Source organism: Charadrius vociferus, unplaced genomic scaffold (assembly GCF_000708025.1).
Source record: "Charadrius vociferus isolate BGI_N301 unplaced genomic scaffold, ASM70802v2 scaffold475, whole genome shotgun sequence".
Lineage (NCBI taxonomy): Eukaryota > Metazoa > Chordata > Aves > Charadriiformes > Charadriidae > Charadrius > Charadrius vociferus.
In genome coordinates, this window is record NW_009648337.1 from 1,415,082 (window position 1) to 1,433,453 (window position 18,372).

Consider the following 18,372-nt stretch of genomic DNA (forward strand, 5'->3'; position numbering starts at 1 on the left):
TAAGCCTGCTATCACTGGACTAGAAAAATATTCTTGCTCTCCACATGAAATTAAAATTGTCTATACAGAGTGTTAAATCTTGTAAAGATTTAATTGCATTTATAAATAAGAGCTATACTTCCAGTGTTTCTTTTAGGGGAAAGTAAGCTATCTTGCATAAGGCAAACTTCTTAGTATCACCTTTAAAACATTAATATTTCAGGAATGTGTATAATAAACTTGTAAATGTAAATTATTATTTTTTGTAATAAACTTTGGTCTAATTTATTTATATATTTCCTATTTAATATCCTGAAAATGAGTATTGAAATTACTAACTTGCTTGTCCTTGAACTCGTTGCATTACTACACTTCATCTCACTTCATCATTTAATTTGTATGGTTTCCAAATCGTAGTGATTATCATCTATTAGTACCCCTGGTGACAGAGGGCAGGACACTGTTGTATCAGAGTTAATAAAGCAGAAACACAAGCCTAATTAGTATGGGAGGTAAGCCATGCTGGCAAGATTTACCTTTCACATAAGGTCTATATGCGGTTAATACTTACAAATAAAGATGGACAGATAGACATCTATGTGTGAGTGTGTTTCTCAGGTTGAAATAATTCATTTTTGTATTACAATTTTTGATATATTATCCTTTTTTGTAGGCTTCTGTGCATATATTATTGTAATAGTTTTCAGATGCTTTATGTTTACTTTTGAAAACTTAGCTATACATGGAAGCTTTCATCTGAGTTAGCTTAAATGATTATGCAAATATAGTGTAGATGCTCTCAGGCATTACTTCTACCTCTGCAAATTTATATTTAAAAGTATGCATACTGTATATATTAGCTTAAGATTTATTCAAAACTGGTCTGTGCATAACAAACTAAAAATACTCATCATGATAGTATTAAATATAATGTGTACACAATATTAAACATGATTTTGTATGGATTTTTGATAGAGGGGTCTGTATCTGTATGTATTTATATACAAGTATGTGCATGCGTGCATATGTAGAGAAACCAGTGTTGCGAACACTTATTGTTGTGTGCTGCCGCTGTCTTATTAGTAATCACTCAAATATACAATGTTGGCCCACAGTTCTTATAAATCACAGTGATTTTAAGGAAGAAATGGTTTAATCGGACATTTCAAATTTGTCCAGCCAATACACATTTTTTTAAAGAGAAATAAGTCTCACATCTGCAAATATAGGTGTACTTAGTCTGCTGGATGTTATGCGAGTCTGGAAACTTTTAAGTCTTTGTCTGAGTGGTATTTATGGTGATTTGTTCTAAAGTGATGCAGTCTTTATTCAATAAAAAGACATACACACAAGTTTTTATGCTATGAGATTGAAAAAATGTTATGGTAGTTTATAAAAGACTTTATATAAAATGTTTTATTGATTGACACTATGTCCATTTTAATTTAAGCTTTATGATTCAATCTGTGTCTATTTTTAATTTAAGTGGATTACATTCCGTAAAGATCCTTTTACTGTATTGACTTAGATGTACCATATTATTAGGTACTATGAGTTCAGCTTCTACAAATCTGTTAATACATAAAACCATAAGAAGCCTCTTATGTTCAAACCAAGTTAGAGTGAAGACATCAGATTAATATTTGATCATGTAGAAGTGCCCTTAATCAGATTTACTTATTTCTCAGAGTGTTTCTGCAATTATCATAATTGTTGTGCTAAATATGTTTGTCTTTATATCTGGCTTTGGGCATAATCTTCTCTCTTGAAACCCTCTCATTGTGGGACTCGGATTCCTGCACAAAACCCAATTAATATTGAGATGACAGTCCCTGATGAGTTCCCAAGGAGCCAGCAGCTGAGCAGACTCTGTAACGTTCTTAAGTACAGACTACTTGAATGATCAAGAGCATCTGAGGGAGACATACAATTCAATAATCCCTTTCTCAGGAAAGTCAAGAGTCCTGTGAGATAAGAGTGAAATCAAAGGAACACATCAGAAAGAAAATGACTGGTATAGTCTTGTAGTGTCTCTATTAAAATGCAAAAGTTATGGATTTTTTAGGGGTGATGGGAACCTTTTCTGTTTTATTGATTTCTTTTTATAGTTTGATGATTTCTCCAAGATTATCTTAAAAGCTTAAAGAAAAAAGAGACTTCATCAAAAGGTGTTTTGTGTGACAGAAGCATACATGCTTTTTGTTTCCATTATATTAAGTAATACAGCGCATTTCAATGCTGCTTGTTTTCGAGGCTTACACTTACGCACTTTATGTATATGATATATTTGTTGCAGTTTCTATTCTGATAGTGCCCCACAAATGATAAATAAGCCACATGTGACTTATTCTGTGAGAATTGTTCCTTGAAAAGATGGAGTTGCAGAAAAGCAGTACTGTTTACTAGTTTTTGTACGCATCAAAAAGGCAACACCTGGTCTTTTCTGATATCCTCTTCTGTGGTCTAATATCAACAACTAAATTTACTCTCTGGAAGCATGCTAACCTATTGATTTGCAATCAGAAATTGGTTTCCTGTCACTTTAAAAGGGAAGCACTAAGGGGCAGTAAAATCAAGCCTGTCTATTCTAGATGGAGCTCTGGTGCAGGCTCCATGCTGTACATTTTCTTTTAAAGAGTTCACATTTTTTTTAAAAAAGAAGATTCTACAGATAGACAGAAAAGGCCTATTACTTTTTATTTTATTTTATTGTGCATGGCTTGCGTGTTTACGTTGCTTTTGCAGTCCTTCTTAACAAATATCTGTAATTAAGATTTCTTAATGATTATACGGCTGAAGCTGGTATTTCTAGAAGTAAAAAACACAAAACCAAACAAAACATCTCAATGCTGGTAAGTGTTCTTTCACTATAGATTTACATAATTGTCAAAGTTTCGTTATATGAAACTTGCTAGACAGTAAGATAGTAAACGTTACTAAGTGATCAAAAACGCTCTTCTGCTCAAAAATGCTCCTCTGTATCTTTGTTAGTGTTCCTGCATTGTCCCTTAGCTTCAAGTTGTATGTATTCCACTGAATAGACTTGTTCAAATGGTTACATAAAGATTTGTTTCAAACCCAGTAAGACTGTAATGGAATGCAGCATGGGCACTTTCTTAATGCAGCTTTTTGAGTCTTACTCATCCTCTGGTTTTAGTTCAGTTTATTGTATATTATGGTAAACTTTGCGGCTGAGGACGTTATCCTAGGGAAGTCTAATATTACATTAGAAGTATGACCTGCCAACACAAGCATTTTTGTTCGTTTTCCCATGCCAAACTAGACTAAATTATGAAGGATGTGGAATAAAATGTGCCTTCTAGTTTTCTTCTACCTAATTAATATTCAAAAGAATCAAAGAGGAAAAAATGAATATCTAAATCATACATATGTATATGCCTTTTGAGCTTTATAATAAAGGCAAAATAACCCCTTACTTGGTTAAAATCCAACTTAAAAGTCAACATACAAAGGTGACTGCTGCATAATATTAGACATATCTGTATTATGTGGGCACGTTACTGCTCCACCAGAATCTCTCAATAGTAATTATTATGCCAAGCACCCTGTTGGCACAATTACACTAAAGCTCTAATTAGTAGCAGTAAGATTAGAACCCCTACATGTTAAATCTGTAGAAGCAAAGCTGAGTGAAGGATTTAAAACAGTTTCAAAACATTGTATTGTCTTTATTACAGTCTTTATATTCCAGTAAAGAAGGGTGTTCTATAAAATGCACTTAAAATAATCTGGTCCTGTCACTAAAAATAGGAAAGATAAGGTAATTGCCATCAAACCTCAGTACTCTGCTTCCATCTACGTGCTTTATATCTGAAGTGACGAATGCAGTGAACTCTGGTGGAAGTTATGTACTTCGAAGTTTTTCCTTCAATGAACTGATGTTTTTCTGGATGGATAAAAGCTTTTCTTGTGCCTTCAGTTAGTTCTTAGTGACCATTGGATGTTCTGTGCTGTAACTTTCTGGCGTGTGACAAGTCTTCTGACAGAACTTTATTGGTAGCTAAACATGATCCTTATTAATTCACACCTTTTTCAATTTCACTCTTCACCATTCTTTCTGTAAGGTAATGAAAACACAAAGTTCATTGTCCAGCTATAGCTTTACAGACAGTACACAAACACTGGGCAATGCCACTCTGAATCTGTTCAGTTAGAAGCCAGCACAAACAACGTCAAAGGATTGATTTCACTATTTAAAATGTTGTTGTCTTACCACCTGTCTAATAGAAAACAGATTTTAGCAGTTTTGAAATGACTGATGATGCATCTTCATCTAGATTTAATATCTACTAAAACAGAATTAAAAATATCTGCTTCTGTATAACACTTTGTATATACTATAAGATCTTTTTCTCCTACTGTTGGATCTTAGATACAGTATATTCAAGTAATGCATCAACTGTTCGCTTGTAGAATAAGAAGAGAAGATTTGCATGCCTATGTTTTTTTCCTCTGCTTCTGGTTCTTAGTATACTTTGTGTGTGAGGGGAAGAAGCTGCTGTTTTCCGGATTTTTTGGTTTAGGAACAACTTTTTTAGCTGTACTGAATTGTAACAATGATTCCTCTCATCAATTTAATTATTCTTATTTATAGCATATGCCAATTTCTCACTGAGAAAATGATTGTATGATTGCTTTGTCTTAATGTTTATTGATTGTATAGTGCCGCTACCGCTAACGGAGAAAGCTAGATGCAAAGCTAACTGAACCTGGTAAATATATTTCCACTGGTTCCGGTAAGATCTGAATTATGCCTACAGTGGAAACAGGCTTTATGGAGCTCTGCTCAGGTTTTTCCTGAGGGGAGGAGGATACCTTTTGTGGTTCTCATCTGGGTTACTTTAGAGGCAATGTTATAAGTTAAATGGAAAGGCAGGGACCCAAGAATTAGTTTTATGAGGTATTTTGCACTTTGGCCCTTTGTGTTTTAGGATATTCCTTATTGCTGTTGCACATCTCACTATCTTGGTTTTACACGCAAAAAAAACCCAACCAAAAAAAAACCAAACCCAAACAAAACCAACATAAAGACAAAATCAGGAGAGAAGGGCTTGTCTACATTTAAAGATCTCTCACTACTGTGTTTTGCCCCAGTAGAAGAAGGGAGTCTTACATGACAGTACTGTTGTGTTTTGTCAGCCCAGGCAGAAACATTAAGGTGTTTTTCAGTATAGCTTCAGGCTGGTTCAGTGACTTGTGCTGCTGCAGAGAGAAGCACAGTCTCCATTACATTGCACTAACTCTACTCAGGCAGGCTCATACAATCAATCTAGTTAAATACCTTTCTTTGTAAATGCCTAGATGTTGAGGGCACAGGTGAAAATCATCAGTGCTCCAAAGGTATTGGGTTTTTATATGCATTATTCAGACTTAATTTATATACAGTCATTGCTATCTATAATATGTGGCAGACTCAAGAGCCTGCTGTCTTAGCTTCAATATTTACCCTGATTTCATTTTTAGTCTCAACTTCAGGAAAAAAGCTTGTAATAAAAAATGAAAGTAATTTATGAATAATAAAATAGCTGTCATGAAATAACAAGTCTTTTGATTTTAAAGAATTTAAAAATTGTTAAAGTTCCTGTTTCTCTCATTGTTAGTACTATTAAATGCATATTAGCATGGTCATTTTTGTTTAATGAAAACAAATAACAGTTAATCTTATTGGGAGGTTAAGTGGGTTTACTCTGTAAAGGGCAAATCCCAGATGAATGTTTTCTTTTTTAAAGAATAGCTTTAGTCACTGACAGATGGTCTCTGTCTGAGTCTCCCTGTAGACAGATACAGTTTCTTTTTACACGTTTATGAAAGTTGTAGATACAGATATTCAGTAATATGCTGTTGTGTAGGACAAAGAGCAAACCTGGTGGATTGATAGGATTAGGTTTCAGAACAGTGACATATGGTTGCTTTACCAAAGTGGACAAAATTTGAAAGGGGGGAGTGTCTACAGGTACAGCTACTAATGTAATGGAAGAATTTATATTTGGTCAATTGCTTCTTACAAAAGACAGTACGGTAGCTCTTATTTAATTCTTAGAGTTGGGTCTGTCATTATTATGCCTGGATTGTGTGCATTTTTGGCTTTCAGATAACTCCACAAACAAATTGCCATGTGATCTTAAGTGCAGAAAAACAGTAATGCCCTAATTTAGAAAATTGGTAATTTGGTCCCTGACCCTAACCAATCAGATATCAGTATTACTTACCTCTGTATTGCAAATTTGTTTTATAAATACAACTAACAGACTCCATAACCCTGCATGATAAGCATGCATTTTGCTTACCCTTTATGCTGCATGTAAAGTTATAACATCATTATAACCTTAGTCAAATAACTATACAACATATTTAATGGTAATTTGTCACACTAAAATTATTCATAGGTGTCTTGAGTAAGTCCTGTTATATTTATGTGTTATGCTATACCATGTTTTTTGGCAATGGAGTTTGCTAGATTTCATAGATTTACTGTGTCTGCTTTTTTTTATGACTGACATAGCAATAACCAGATTGCAAGGATATTTATGTTGTTTGTGGCTTAGCAAGATAATTAAAGGATATAAATTAATCAAGTGCAATTAATTAGAAACTTTATGTTCACAGCAGTCCTTTTTTGCATGTATAATTTATATGTATTGATTTCCTGGCTTTCATTAGCCTATGAGATAACAGCAAAAATGCATTAGAGAAGAAAATGTACAATTAGCGTGAGAGTGAACCCTGGCATAATTGATAGATCAGCACATGTTTGGGGCAAATATAAAGCTTTGTTAACTGTCATAAGCAGTTAGAATTGATAAGTGGTATTTCACTACATATCTCTCAGCTGATTAATGGTGTTTTTAAAGAGTCCTCTTAATGGGACGCTGATAGGTTGGTTGAATTTACATTTTAATCAGAGTATTTATGATGGAGGCAGCCATAAGAAATTCGTTGGCACAGTGGTAAGGACCTTCCCCTGAGGGATTTGGGGGAAGAGAAAGCATTTTAATATGGCTACTCACCTTCCTCTTCTTTGTATGACCTGGTCAGTGCATAAGAAGGGCAAGCTTATTTGCTATTAACTAATAACTTACTGTCATTACGGAGAGTTTCAGTTTCTAATGTACTAAGTAGTACAGTAAAATGAGAATGACAACCTACAGAATACTTGCAAACTTATTCAGGGAAGAGTAGCTCTGTTATTAACAGACATAATCTGTAACAACTACTTGTGGATCCTTACTGTGTGAGCTGCTGTGTTTTAGTTATAGTTTTATTTAAACAACACATTTCTTTTATACCTGTAGGCCTTTCTACTGTAGTAGAACTCTTGATCAAAACTGGGCTCTGATTATCTGTTGAACAAGGATTTAGAGTAGGTTGGTATGTTGGAACAGCTTCAGCCAATTTATAAGTCAGGCTTATGATTTATTGTTCAGGTCTCCTTTGTTAGAACAACTGTCTATATGTTGCTTAAAAAAACCACATACTTTTGTTATAGATACTTCATTGCTTGATACTAGAAGCTTTAATATAAAAATGTTTTCAAGTCATACTTTCTATTTTATATGATTTTCTGTTTTTATATATACACACGCTCTGCTTTAATAAAAATATCTAGTTAATGCACATATTATTCTCGTTATACCAAGCTTCTGTCTAGCAAATAAGCAGTTTGTCTTACCTAGTTAAACTACCCGTTCATATGGAACAGGAGAGCTAGACTACAAAGTATCCTACTTTACTGTTTTTATTGACGTGTCTCAGAAGTGAATAGGCTCATGCATCACTTTCTGTCTTGATGAATTCTTTTTGAAATTCTTTTGTATACCTGTTCCACAAAATGAGCGTTAGCTGGGTTTATTTTGTACATAGTACATTAAATAAGGTTTTGTAGTTTAGGTATTTGGTTTTTTTGTGTTTGTTTTTTAACACTGCTAAATTAGGGTAACCGATTGATAAAACTAATTCATAAAATATTAAATATTTGGTATAAAAAGAAAATGACATCTAGCAATGAAAAGAAATTAAGCACCCCATGCTAAAAATGATAGCTTATTTGTATGTCACATTAGACATATCAGATAAGACTCTTAGGCCATATATAGACACATTAGGTTTGCAATATAAATGTCTTAATTATTCACAGTTCATTAGTTTCCTTTTTTCACAACTTGAAATAAATGAAAGTTGGAAGGGTTTTACTATTCAGTAGCTACCCAGTATCACCAAGTGACAGTTTCATAGACAGCAGGGAAATGGATTAATTCTTTAGAAAGGAGGAGGCAAACTGATTATTATATCACTTATTATTTTAATGCAGAAATGAGGGCTTTCTACATTTGTAATTTAGATAGGTTGTCACCTCAGTCCAAAGTTGTCTTTTGTATTGTGTCCTTACTTGCTCAGTTTGCATTGTGTCTGTTGCTTTACAGTGTCTTAGGTTGGTCTTGGTGTAGCAAAGGTGAGAAGTATTGTTTCATCTCTCTGGTACCCACTAGGGAAGAAGGGTATCAAGCACTGTCTACAAACTAATTTGCTTTTTTTATTTCTAGTGACTAGAAATATAAAGCTGGAACAACAGTGCTCTGATATAATTTGGAATTAACAACATTATAAACTGAAGTGGCTTGGTTGTAATCCTGCTGGTTTCTTTGTCTGCAATCAGGAAAATTAATGCATTTGAGATACAGATCTAAGCAGTACTCACATGACCCATGCTTGCTCTCATTTGAACTAGAGAGATTTCCTGTACTGGAACAATTCTCTTCCCCTCACCCCTTTGGCATTTTCTCTGATACATTCCATGCCCTTGTACCTATTAGTGACTGGTTACCAGTCTGAAATGGCAGGTGCTTGCCCAGATCTTTGTGTACTAGCCCTTCTTCCACATGCTTACCACTTGCTGGTTGTTGAGGGTCTGGGCACCTCCTCTGCCCTCCCTTGGTGGAAGCAGGCCTCTGCAATGGCTGCCTGACCCCACTCATAGTGGCCCCAAGAAAGACTTTCTTGATGACTATGTGCTGGAGACTCTATTTTCCCTTCTTTCCTTTTAAGAAATGTTCTGCATATGAAATTTGTGGACCAGCATGTATACCTTGCGGTGTATAATCGCGTGCTTCATACTGAGAACTCGCTTCCAAATGATCCAGGCTTATATGTAAAAGTTACTATAGTAGTTACACTTGAAGGTAAAAAATACTTAAATCTGTCTATGTGTAATTCTAAAGTGAGTGAAATGAAAAAACTACTTCAAGTTCTGGTAACTTACAGGGAATAATAAATAAACCTTCCCTTGATTCTGAGCTTACTTTGAGAGTCAAATGTAAAATAGACTGTTGTCACGTAGCAGGTATGTTGAATACATAATGACATAATCTTTTTTGTTATGGTATATTCTATGTCATCTTAAGAATAAAAATGAAAACTACTTGGAAAAAATATTCTAAGATTTTTGTGCCAAACTATGACGGCATCTTTTTATGAAAATGTTTGACTGGCCGGTTTTCCAGTTAGATATGTATCTGTCTGTTTTATTTAAAATATTAGACAGGTAAGCTATGAGTAGACAACTCCAGAAATACAATTATCTGTTCACAAATGCTATGTTGTCAATGGGCTGAATAAGCAAAGATGGGGATAATAACTTTATCTGAGGAAAACGCAGAAAATATCTGTAATTCCCACTAAGTTGTTGCACATGTACTTCAGTGTTTTTAGCTAAAAGATCAGGTGATTTCATTTTATAACAGTTTGGGTTCTCTCCAGTTTAATGGCAAGAACTCTTTGGGAGTGAAAATGTGACAGTGTTCTAATAGAAAACATGGAGTGGCAGTGGTGTGATAAAGATGTGATATGTAAGTTGTTGATGTGAATGTATTAAATTAGTTTATATGCACCAGGAGAAGAGCTACTTGAGCAAGGTATTACGGCCTACTAACCGCTATAAATTCTCCAGTCAATGGGAACATGCCCGGGATTTTACATGAGGTTCTTTTTTTGTTGTAGGATCCCCATTGCCGGCTGACTCAAGCGCAGCTTCATTCAGAGACTTATAGTGTAAAAGCAGTTTGAGAACACTGCACTGGGCAGTTTGTTAGGTATGGGATATTGCAAACAGTACCTAAAGAAATATCTACCTGAATGTGATGAGTATATTACAGAAGTTGGTGTTTTTCTTTGCACAGATTAAAATTAGCTAAAATCTGTCTCCTATGCTGTAAATAGAAGCCTAATGCTCGTTTCTGAGAGCCAGGACGTTGTTCTAAAAGTTTTACTGGAATTTCAGTGTAGAATAAGCTTCTGTTATGCCCTCTGCAAGTAAACATATTTTGTCCAGAATTTACCATCCAGTTTAATAGCTTACATAGATACTGGCTTGTTCCCGATCAAAACTGCTTCCTGCATCTTTTATTTTTATGATAGCTTATTTAAATTCACAGGTTAATGGGAGTAATGAGTATAGAAACAACTCCAATGCTCAAGGAAACAGGCTGTTTATTCTGAAAGAAAGAAGGACACTCTGTTGTAAATCCCTGATGTTTTGTAATAGAGAATTGGGTAAGTGACAAAGCAGCCAATCTAATTGGCCTGAGTGATCGAGGAAGCCAAACTTTCTGAGGTTCTGGAAGGGAAGGAAAAAAACCCAACCAAAAAACCTAAAACCAAACATGTAAAAGAGAAAAGTATGTACTTGCATGCAATGGAAAGGAATGTGGTATTTCAGGAAAACAGGAATATTAAGATGCACGCTTAAAAAAGGCAAGTCATAATTACTATTAGCATTTTGTAAACAAACCTCTTCTAATGCTGATTAGTTCTACAGATCTTGGTGAGATGGCTGGTAGTGGGCTCATGCTTTTATTCTGCATACTAAGCTATCACTTTAATACCACTTATCCATTTTCATCACACGTGAGAACAATTAAACATTTTGTTTGAAAACTATAAAATGAAATACAAAGTTTTTCTGTTCTTCAGTTTGGATGTGTATGAAATGCATTGTCTTGAGGCAAAAATAGCAAAGCTTCCGTGTGTATTTAGCTTATGTTTGTCTCTTCGTGGTTAGTTCCAGTTCACAATGGAAAGTAAGAAATGGATGATGATTACTCGAAATACTTAAGTGTGAACTTAATCCCATTAAGTGAGTTCCTTAATTCATCAGGGTGCCTGTGAGTGCTTCAGTATGTGGCTATTACTTGAACATGTTTGAGGAGGTTATGAAATTTTTGGCTTCAGTGAACATTACCGCCTTAGAATTCAAGTGTGGAATGCTTGTATATAAAATTGTATTGTATTACAAGAAATGCTTGTATTATAAAATTGTACGGTCCTAAAGAAAACTGTCAAATATTGAGCAAGTTAGGACTGTACATGTTTTCATGTTTTAATTGTTTTGTAGAATATGTTGAACATGACTGCAAGAGAAGAGAGTATCAAAATTTGCTTGTGCAAAGGTGAAATCCAAAATAATATATTTGCCTTTTTATGATGAACTCAAATTTTGAACGAATATCTGTGAAATGCTTGGCTATCCTTATCAGATGTGGTAATTACATCTTAATTTCTTCTTTGCTATAGTCATTCCTCTTTAATAAGGAGGGAAATTTTTTTAGCATCAGCTTTGTCTGGCTTCCTTTATTATGTTTCCATATATTTTTGTTCCTGGATTGCACCTGCTCAGCAGTTATCTAATCTTTCTTAGAAGTTTACACTCTCAAGTAAAAGCTTTGAAGTTTACACTGATTAGTGTTTTATGGCATAAGAGATATGTATAGATCCTTCTTTTGCAGTGTTAAAGCTATTATGCACCTGGTGAAAAAATAGACATTAAAGTGCAGATGACAAACCTTTAAAATATTTAGTAGATTAAAGTACTGAATTACTCCCTACTCCTTGTTCAAGGTCCTTGATATTACCAAAAAAAAATCTTCTCGTTTTTGTTTTGAAGACAAGGGCCTTTCATTTATAGTTGTACAGTGGCAGACATTAGACATTTTGCATAAAAAGCTAACAGGTAGTTGTAGAAAACCACTTTTTAACTAGAACTGTATTAAAATATTGCTAATTCTAGTCTGCTACCATGGTATTATTTCTGCCTTTTTTAACAATTTGCATTACTATTATTCATCAGATACTCAGGGGGTTTTGTTGGCAAAAAGCACTATATTCAACAAACATCTTTACAAGGTAGATCTGGTGTAATTTTGAATACAAAAAGTCTGTGGAATGGAGATGCTGTTTAAGCAGCTATTTGCATGCTTATGCACTGAGAAAATATGGAAATACAGGTTACTGGAAAACTGTGGTTTTTCCTAATATTTAAAGTCCATTATTTATTAAAAAAAAAAAAAAAAAGGCAAGCATCTTACAGTACATAAGTTTCTTTTTCTTGTGCCTCCTTCTCTGAAAGCTAAGAACAATGAACTGCTTCTGTGGAAAACTAAAAGTAACATAAATATGAAAAACAAATTTATTATGCATAAAAATTTTAAAAAGCAGTAGGAAATTTAATACTTGTCATCAGAACTAGAATATACTAGAGTACAGCAAGTGTGCTATTTTAAAGATATCAGTGGAGACTTTTTGGAACTCAAATTTGTATTACTAGAAGAAGAATGTGAGGGGAAAAAGATAAATATTTTCAGGTGCAAAAAAGATATTGAATATATGTGAAATTAAAGGTGTGGAAAAAATTATCTGTGAAATAGGGATTCATTAATCACTAGATAGAATCCCTTGGAGAAAGATAAGTAATTTAAATATCAATACATTCACTGTAAAGATGGTTTTTTCCTCTATTTTATTTATATTTTAGGATAGCATATAAATTGTATTCTTACCAAAGAATGTATGAGAAAAAGGCTGCAAAGACTCCACAGTTAATACAGAATAACATGCCCTTACAAAAGCTTGTTGTTGAAAATCAGGTGAATTTTAAAATACATATGGATCTATATGCAATCATTTGATTGGCTACATTTGACTGTTATTTATCAAAGTTTAATTGTAGGATGCATAACTAAGTTGCGAATTTGAAATGTGCAGGTCTTAGAATACTCCTTTCATTAAGACTGAAACTCAGTAAGCCAAGCTGATCGAATGGAGCACTTGGGAACCTGCTTTATTTTACATTAAGCTGAACACAGTCCTACAAGATTCCACCTGTTCCTGGGAGGTGTGTTTGCTTCAGAAGTTGAGAGAATTGCACTGAGAGTGCTCCAGAGAACATTGTGGTTAATTGAGTGCTTTTGGTGGAAGCAGTCCAGGTACCACTTTAGGTTCCTTTCTAAATCATTCTGTCCTCATTATACTACTTTTTTTTTTTTTCTTTTCTGCCAGAGAGATAATTATAAAATCACTTTCTTAGAGATCTTCTGAATTAAGAGGAGTTAGTTTGAAAACTGAGCTCTGTGTGATATTGTAGCAGTAGCTGGAAATGACAAGAATCTCTTTGTTATTCAGCAAAGCAACAATGAAGCTCTAGTAAACAGTGAATGAGCACTACTAAAAATCTTAGTACTTTTCATCTCAAATGTAACTTTTGAAACTTGTATCCTTTACCTGCTTTGTTCTGGAGCTGAAGATGGACTGATTATTTTTAACTTTTTTTTCTCGCACGAGCATTTTTTTCTGCACTTTTTCAGCACATCATCTGAAATGGTTTGATCAGACCACCTCAAATCAGAGCTTTTCTTTTTTAGTCCTAAATTTGAGTGTACCAATACATGCCTTGGAACTGTCCGCGCTGTTCAATGATTGTATAGTTGGTTTCTATGAATTGTGTAACATCTTACATAAAATAGTAATGATAAATATGATAGAATGATAAAATAGTCTTTCCTTGGATCCAGAAACATGCTTTGTTACAGAGGATGATCAGCCACTGATGCCTGTAGTCCTAAATTTTCTTATAAAAGTCCTAGCAGGTCAAGAAAAGCCCTCTTAAAAAAAGAAAGCAAACACACAAACAAACAAACAGAAAACCCCACACTGTCACACCCCCCACCCCCCCAAAAAAAAAAAAAAAACAAACCAAACAAAAACCCACCAACCAATATACTAAAAAAACCCACCCCCAAAAAACCCACCATGTTTTCATATAATCTGACATTCTGTGGAGATTATTAAGTTTTAGGAAAAACATTAAATACTGGGAAAGTGTTACAGCAAAGCAGACTGATGTGATTGTGATTGGCAGACTGTTCACATAAACTACATGGTAAAGCAAATGAAAATAAACTCGGGATATCAGCAAGAGATTTTTAGCACTGAGGTACTTAGTTGGCCAAGAAGGATGAGAATGCAACAGGCTAGTGAGATTTCCTCAGGCTGGGGCTTTCATGGAGATAACTCTGATGGAAAAGGAGGATGACTGACTCGGTAAAAAAGCTAGGAATTAAATGAGTTCAGGACAGTAGCAATGATTAGAGTCAAAGGAAAAGCTAAGATACTGTTCTACAAATGCTGGTTACCATAAGATTAAGAAGAGATGAAGCAGCTGAAAATCTGTATGTTTTTAAGCCAGTGTGTGGCAAAAAGTGAAATAATCATATTTTTCTCCAAAAGATCATAACAGGAAAAGGAGTTGGGAAAGGGGTTCCTGTGCTGTGAAATGAGAAACCTTTTTGGGTCACTTGAATAAGAGATTTACCCTAGCTATGGGAATTCTGAAATATTTTTGGTATTCTCTTGAATTTGTTAGCAAAGATGGCCTTAAATTAAAATGCAGTTTTGGGCCTCCTTAACTGAGTCTGAACTGAAGGCTACAAATTTCTGTGGAGTCTTGAAGTCCAGCATGCTGACCTCAGAGACTAGATGCACCAACAGAAGTGGTCCGTTTTACTTTAGCTGGGCTCCCAAATACTGGCTTTTCCTCATTTCTCAAATAGAACTATAAGAACTGTTGCTGCTTTTGTCTCCTGTGCTTTGCTTTAAAAATTGAACATCCACCTCAGTGTTTGCACTATTGTAGAAACAATGAGAAATATCAGTGCGCCTTCTGGAATAAGCAGAGCAGAGGTCCCTGGAAACAATTGAATAGCATTAATTTGCAGTAACAAACAGACTAGAAACTAATGTTGAGTTGTTGACTGTTCCCTGTCAATCCTGGAATATTTTTTGGAGGTAAATAAGTTTTGTTGCTGAAAGTATTGTTTGATGGTATTGCTATGAACATTTTTTGAAAACCACGGGAAACTATATTATTATGAGATTAAAAAAATCTGAAAAAATACTATTGTATGTGATAGTTCATACATTTAAAAGGTGCGGTACCTTAGTATGTTTTCTTTGAATAACATTACTATTTTCATAATTCGTTTAGAGTAGAAAATACTCCATATATGTGATGAATAAATTCACATTTACGTTTTCTGTAATAGGGGCAGCAATAACGGATCAGTAAAAATTTTAGATGACACCACTGTTCCATATATTTCCATGCAGAAAGCCTTTATATGGGTTAAATAAAGTGTTTAGGATTTTGCCATGGAAGGCGATGTAAGTTGTCAGCTTCTCTGAACAAGTTGTTTATTACAGTTTTCCTGGTCTTGATTGTCATCTCTACTGTGCTGCTATGGTAGTTATGGAAGTGGGGTATTGTTTTCTATCATAGTTGCTGAAAGTGCTTGAAGATAATTAAGCTCAGTGGAACCAAGTTTTGAAAGTATTTTTAATCAGCTTTGACCCTCACATGTACATTATAGCTGGGTGAGTATTTGTATTAGTTTTTGTGATGACCTAAGACTGACTGAAATCTGATACTGGTGTTAATGGAAGCATTCATATGCTCAAAATAGAAAAGCTCCAAATATTTTGCTGAGGTGAAATGGGAGGAAGGGCAGATGTCACATCTATGACATCTGTGCAACTCAGTGACAAAAAGTAATTTGTTTGCACAAATCTTCAAATTTACATGAAGAAATATTTTGGCACATAAAAATTGTGCAGGTGTTTGGGGTTTTTTTAAAGACCACAGATTAACTTTTATAGACAAATCTGTATCTTGAAAAACACAGTTGACAATAACTAAAATGTACATTCTCTTTGGATGCAATTTATGTATGCATGGTAAAGTGGAAATGGGTGTTTGATCTTCAGTATTGGGAAAGTGGGCTAAAATTAGGTTGTAGGTCAGAGATTTCACTGCAAAGTTTTAAATAAATTCTTATCAATGAAAATATTTAGTAGGCAAATTGGGATCTAAATGCAATAATTTCTATTTTAAGATGGTCTATATTATCTTTGCTTAATAAAGCTAATAAAATTTAAATGTGAAAACATCCAAAATGCCTGGGATTTAATGGAAGAAATGGAAGCAGTTCATGGAAAGACATCATTCTTGCCTTCTAGTTTGGGGTATTAATATTAAATGTCATTTTATATCTCAATTCCATTTGTCCTAATGTTAGTGCAGAGAGATTTCCACTGACTTCAGAGCTTTACTAACGCTGAGAATTCCTCCAAATTCCACTATTTGAGATAAGACTTTCTACGAAAAGTCCCATAGGTAAACATTCTTTAGTAATGGATTTTCTGTTGGGGGAGAACACCTTTCCTTCTGTATTGAAAAATCATGCTTTGAAAAAAAAAAAAAAAAATATACTGGAGAAACTTAGTTTCGTGTTTGGGGGTGGGGATGTTTTTGGGGTTGTGTTTGGTTTTTTTGGTTTTGTTTTGTTTATTTTTTTTAAATATATAGCTGATAGTGTTCACTGGCAATTGAAGGGAGGTATATTCAGTATGCTCAGACTGCAATTTGATCTAATCAGGGCTTGGACTAAGAATGTAATAAATTGTCAGTGCAGGACTTTTGCATTCATTTACACTAATATAGAGTGTCTCATTTCTGTGAAGTAAATCACAGTGGCTTCAGTACTTTATTTTCCATCTTGCATGTAAGTAAACTGCAGGATCAACTGGGAGGCTGAATCAATCTGCTATTTATTACCTCGAAATGTGACACCCTACTTTAAGTGCCTTATTCCCTTATGATTTAGACTGAGTAGTGCATTATGTTTAAACAATATAGAAACCAGCTTTACTGTTAGTGGAATTTTCACTTTAGATGTGATGGATTTACATTTGTAGAAAACTTTCAGTGCATCACTATGTTATTACATATAAAGGAGTTTCAAACAGACTCATACAGACAGAGCAAGGAAAGTAATTTCTTTTTCCTGTCATCTAGTATTAATAATTTTATAAGGGGGGGGGGGGTTAGGACTTTATTTAAATACACTTGAAAAACATGCTATTGATCAGTTGTTTCATTTTCATTTTTGACTAGAAAAGTTTGACATTTCCTAAGAAAATATTTTCCAAGAAAGCTGTGGCTGCTTGCAGATCATAGGGAATTTCAAACCCTTTCCCCCAACTGCTTCTTGTGTTTTAATACAACTTTGCTCCATTAATTTATGCAAGTATAAAAGTAAGATTCTTTTTTTAATTATTATTGGTTTTAATGGAGGTTATGGGATGAGAACCAACACTTTCCTCTTTTTCCAATGTTGTATTCCGGGGCCATTCACCACTGTGTTCTCTAATAACGTTAACTTGTGTCATTGACTTTATATCTTTAAACCGAGTTTTCATGTGTTGGCCTACTTTTTAAGGTACTGATGGCAACAGATAGGAAACTTATCACATTAAAAATCTTATAGATTTAGTTGAATAAAAAGAGTGTAACAGTCACAGTAATGAATGTTTGAAGAATTTTGACTTCTTGGTCACGTTGCATATGACATTGCACATGACTTAGTTGGGATAAAAGTCTCTCTGATTTGTTTTATGACTTTGCTCTGATTTTTCCAGTAGCAAATTCTAGTTAAGTTCCATTAGCTCTTGCTTACAAAAATCAGTGTTATATTTTTGAAAATGTTAAACTGATCAAATTAAGGAAAGATGTTAAGATTTTCTCATGCAAATGGGAAAGTAACCCATTTTTGCAAGTTAAGCATTTGGACCTCAAGTCAGAAAAAGACTTGAACGTACGCTTTTTATTACAGCACGGTAATGTGAAGTTTTAGTGAAGTTTTGTCAAGTCACAATGACTGTTTTACTATGTACTACTTAAATGGAAAGCACTTAAAAAAAAGGTTTTCTTGTAAACTTTAAGAAGGTTCTTATGCATGCACTGTGTGCAGCTGTGATCTCTGATGGCTTATGTTGTCTTGGAAGTATATCTTATATTCAGAGTAGAAAATTTGACACAAGGAGGAAATATATACATACTACCACTTTCTTTCATGTATTTAGCAGTCGAGAAATACCTGCTGTATGGTAATAGTGAATCAGTTTGCTTTGACTAGCTTTTTTTCCCCTCCCTGTTTTATTACAGGCATACTGTATGCTCAATAGTAAAGATGGGGGAAAGCATATGGCCTC